Consider the following 5467-nt stretch of genomic DNA (forward strand, 5'->3'; position numbering starts at 1 on the left):
TGGTGCTTCCTAGCCCAGTGGCCTTCAGCAGGTCACCTAGCTCTTCTAAGGCTCAGTTTCTACACCTGTCAAAGGAGACAACTCTGTCTTAGTGTGATTATAAGAATTAAGTAAGCCCGGCCAGTGTGGCTCAGTGGTTGAGTGTCGACCTATTGAACCAGAAGATTGCAGTTCAACTACCAGTCAGGGCACATGCCTGGGTTGCAGGCTCGATCCCCAATGGGGGGCGTGCAGGAGGCAGCCGATCAATGATTCTCTCTCACCCTTGATGTTTCTCTCTCTCGCCCTTTCCTCTCTGAAATCAATAAAAACCATTAAAAAAAGAATTAAATAAGATAATGATGCCTGGTGCTTATCTAGCACCTGGCACATGACAAACCCTCCGTCAGCGTTCTCTCTTAGAGACCATGACTGTCCACGTGATCACCTCGAGATATTGCAGCTGAGGCTGCCTGATCTCTTATGGGAGGAGCCAGATTTCTCCACTGGCCGATGGTTAGGATGTGTTGTGCCAAAACCAGCAACCTGGAAGTTCAAAGGTGATGGGAGAAAGGGGTTCTGCAGGCAAATAAACTTGACAAATGCTGCAACAATGGAGGCAAGAGAGGGAACACATGTTAGAAAACACTGAATTAGAAGACTTCTGATATTCTTGACTCTGACACCTGGAAAAGTTGTGCATTTTAAAGGTGGTGACGTTTACAGCTACTGTTTATTGAGGGCTTACCATGAGACACAGAGAGGTTCAGCAACTCGTCCAAGCTCACACAGCTAACACATGGTGGAACCAGGACCATACCTGCTCCCTCAAAACCCTGCTCTTAACTGCTAGGCCACCCTTCCGCGTGGACTGCTGATAGTCTGTGTGTGGTTGGGCTGACTTAGTACGATGATGAGTATTTAGGGGAAACAAACATGGGGTCGGCATTATAGTGAAAGGAAAGAGCACCGACCAGGACCCAGGAGACTTGGGATTGGAAGCCTTGTCTTGCGAATTTAGAGCTCAGGCCCTTTCTACTGACCAGTCGCCGAGCCAGGCCGGCATGCGGGGATGCTGTGTGGCGTCAGGAGCACTCGCTGGACGGCCAGGTCAGGGAGGCGGAGGTCACTCTGAGTTAAGTGGCCACAAGTCCTTCTTTCATTGCTCGATGTCCACGACCTGCTCTGATGCAGAGGAGGCCCTGGTTTGGGGTAAAACGCCGCATGTGCCCTCTGCCTCCATCTTCCTGAGATGAGCTAACAGGGGAGCGGAAGGCCTCTGCCCCCGTCTCGCCTGACCACTTGATACTACACGCTACCGACAGTGGTGCACAAAGTGGGCTGGGCAGGGGGTTAGGGTGGTAGTCACGCCCCAGGCATAGAACTTACCTTTGTCTTCAGCTAGCCCTGTCCACTGTTCCTGTGCATCTAGCTCAGTGGTTCTCAACCTTGGCCGCACATTAGAATCACCTGGGAATCTTTTTAAAATCCTGATTTCTGGGCCTCATCCTCCGGAAATTCTGTTTCTTTGTTATGGGGTGGGGACCACAACATTGGTAACAAAGAAACAGAATTTCCAGAGGATGAGGCCCAGACATCAGGATTTTAAAACGATTCCCAGGTGATGATAATGTGCAGCCAAGGTTGAGAGCCACTGATCTAGCTTAACACACCTTGGAAATAAGCATAACCCCCCTTAAGAGGACACATGAACTCTTCTGCAATTCAGTCTCCGCCTTGCTTTCTCCCACGTGCATGCATTCGTCCTTAAATCCTTCCTCAAGTCCCAATGCATTAAAGGAACCGCCAAACTGTCATTCTCCAGAGACTCGGAGACCTTGCTTCCCGGCAACTGCCGTCAGCTGGGCTCAGGGACGCTCTAATAAAAAGCGTCTGGACGTTTCTTACGTCAACACAGCAGAGAGCACAGGGTACCTTCCCTCGGCGACCATGGAAACAGGAACAAACACGTCCAGGTTGGAGCTGAGGCTCCCGGAGACGGGCTTCCAGCCCAGCCCTGCACGTGGAGGTGATGGTGCGCATTCGCTGAACGCATCACCCCTGCGTGTGGCCAGGCTCCGGCCATCAAAACCCCGGTCCTCTTCGTTCCTGGCTCCTGCAGGGAGCACGCAGGGCCTGGCCTCCACCAGGCAGGGACCTGGGCCTCGCACCCTCGTTTCTCCCGCACCGCTGGCAGGAGACCCCACAGGAACTCGGCTGCAGGAGGACCCGTGAGCCTGGGCGAGGCCCGCAGGGTGGCTCCCGGCGGGATCTGCTGCCCTCGTGTGGCCATCCCGGCTCAGAGCTCACAGGAGGAGAAACTCCCGCAAATGGAGTCCCTTGGAAAGGCGAAGTGGTGAAGGACAGCAGAACTGAAACCCACCGGACCAAAGCAGCAGCCTTCCTGGGGCCGCCTCCAGCCCTTTGGTCTCAGGACCCCTTTCCACTCCTAAAAATTAGTGAGGCCCCAGCAGGTGTGGCTCAGTGGATACAGCAACGGCCTGGGGACTGATCCCTGGCCTTCTTTGGGGAGCGGGCGGGAATCAACCAATTGATGTGTTTCTCTCACATCAATGTTTCTCTCTGTGTCTCTCCCCCACCCTCCACTCTCTCTAAAAAAAATCAATGGAAAAATATCCTCAGGCGAGGAGTAACGAACAAAATAAAATTACTGAGGACCCCAAAGACTTTTGTGATGTGGACTGTCGTACATTTTTTCACACCTGGCTCCCTGGTGTGGCCTGCTGGGGTCCGGAAAGGGCGGGGTCCCCTCAGGTGCTCAGGTGCCGAGTCCTCAGGCACAGGTGTCTCTGGCCAGCTCGGTGCTGCTGTTCGTTTTGCCAGCCCAGTCCCCTTGGGTCTGACTTGTGCTTCTGGAAACAAAAAATTCTTTCAGGGAGTCGACTCCCAGGCCCTGGAGACTGAGTCTTTTCACGTCTGCATCTCCTCATGGCCTGGAATACACACTTATCTATAAGTTCCCTGATGTAAATCCACCCATTTCCTCCTGAACCCAGAGCAGACCGTGCCCCAGTGTCTGTGGTGACAACGGAGCCCCCTCTGCCTGTGCCAGCCCCTCCAAACCCTCAGAGCACAGGCCCCAGACCTCAAGTGGGAAACCAAAGTGGGTCCCTTCTAAATACAATACATAGAAATAAGTCTCGGGTGGATTTAAAATCTGAATGTGAAAATTAAAATTTTAGTTTTTAGAAAGCATCGAGGGCCGGGGAGATCACTTAAAGAAGACTCAAAGGCACAGCGTACAGGCGAAGGGCTAACACGTTTAACAACACCAACGTTTAAAAATCACCGTGGCATCGTAAGATCCTTAAGGGAGGTAGAGAGAAACCACAGCCGGGGAAGAGTATCCGAACGAATCTAATTGACCAGAGATTAGCGCTGCTCCAGAGTATATATCTTAAGAGGCCTAAATAGCTATACTAATAAAAGCGTAATATGCTGATTAGACCAGGTGGACCGGACATTGTCCGGTCGTCCAGTCCTCCTTCCGGACAAAGACACGGTGGTGGGGGATGAGGTAGAGGCGGTTAGGGACGATCAGGCCAGGAGGGGAGGGCAGTTAGGGGTGATCAGGCAAGCAGGCAGGTGAGCAGTTAGGAGCCAGTGGTCCTGGATTGCGAGAGGGATGTCTGACTGCCAGTTTAGGCCTGATCCCCTGCCTCAACTGGTAGTCGGACATCCCCCAAGGGATCCCAGATTGGAGAGGGTGCAGGCAGGGCTGAGGGACCCCCACCCCCCACCCTGTGCACGGATTTCGTGCACTGGGCCTCTATTCCATAAATAAAAGGCAAACCGTCCAAATGAAAAAACGGGCAGGAGATAGGCACAAATAACCAACAAGGCAACATGATGCACAGCCAAGACGTGTAAAAGGAGGCTTAACCTCATCACAAACTAAACCCACACCTTGACCTGGCCACACAATGGTTCTTACCCTTTGGCCTTCTCACATTTACTTGCTTTTTCCCATCTTAACACTTCACTATAACCCTTCATTATGGGAGCACCCATCCCTCCCTCCCTCCGGAAGCGCCCCTACCTTCTGCTCTACCCCCGAGGGAACCCTGTCAGGCCTTTCAAAGGACCTCTTGAAGCCTAACAAACCCAAACTCTTGTCAGATCTCCTCTTCAGAAGCCCCTCTCGGATAAACACGGCCACATCGAGTGAGCTTCCCCTGTGCTTCTTCCCCTTTCATCTCCTGGGAGCTGTCACCGCCAGGGACCAGCCCCACCTGCTGAGAGCCCCCCTCCACTCCGATGCCACCCTGGGTCTGATGCGAGATAGTCACAGCCCCTCACAGCTCAGATCCCTACCACAGGCCAGGAACACCACGGGCCAACCCAGCTCTGGCTTCCCGCCCCCGCTCTCCCACGCACAGCCCAGGGGAAAGAAGGCTCCGTCAGACACCAAAACACAGAACCCCCATTCCTCTCATGACGAACAGCAGCTCTCCGCACGCCGTTGTTTCTGGGACAAGGACACGGAGCCCGTCTGCAGCACACACGCGCCTGTGTTTCCGCAGGGCCTGATGGTCATGGGCCCAGGGCCTGCTCTGTGCGGCTATGTGGTCCTCCCAACCGTGACTCCTTTAGAGAGGAGAGCCGCCCCTCCACACCCCCACCGTGCCGAGGTGGCCAGAGAGGAAAGGGGGCGCGTTTCTGAGCCCGGCTCTGACCTCGCCCCGCTGCGCGCTGCTACCCTTTGAGGACACTCGCTCTGTTTCGGCAACTGCCTTGCAGGGTTTCTGGCGACAGGCACGGTTGAAGCCAGCACAAGGCTGTGCTTAGCACTGGCAGCTGGCATAGCTCCGAGCTGCCAGCCACCGGGCCTCACGGCTCTCGCACACCTTTGCTTAGGGAACTTTCTAGTTAGAGAAACGATTGCAGAGATGGGGGTGGGGGACATAAGCCTCTCTTTATTTATTTTTTTAAATATATTTTATTGATTTTTTACAGAGAGGAAGGGAGAGGGATAGAGAGTTAGAAACATCGATGAGAGAGAAACATCGATCAGCTGCCTCCTGCACATCCCCCACTGGGGATGTGCCCGCAACCAAGGTACATGCCCTTGACCGGAATCGAACCTGGGGCCCTTCAGTCCGCAGGCCGACGCTCTATCCACTGAGCCAAACCGGTTTCGGCCAGCCTCTCTTTAATATGTTTCTATTGATTTCAGAGAGAGGAAGGGAGGGAGAGATAGAAACATCAATGAACGATGAGAAACATCGGCTGCCTCCTGCACGCCTCCTACTGGGGATAAGCCAGAAACCTGGGCATGTGCCCTGAGGAACGGAACCGAGACCTGGATCACAGGGACGCTCAACCACTGAGCCACTGGCCGGGCCCAATCTCTCCTTCGTAACTGGGTGAGTCTCCTTCCTGTGCCCAGACCTGCTATCCCAGGAGTGGCCGTGCGATGCAGGGATGAGGCCAACACTGACCAACAGACCAAACTGCAATACTCCCA

The sequence above is a fragment of the Myotis myotis genome, unplaced genomic scaffold, assembly GCF_014108235.1.
Source record: "Myotis myotis isolate mMyoMyo1 unplaced genomic scaffold, mMyoMyo1.p scaffold_m19_p_21, whole genome shotgun sequence".
Lineage (NCBI taxonomy): Eukaryota > Metazoa > Chordata > Mammalia > Chiroptera > Vespertilionidae > Myotis > Myotis myotis.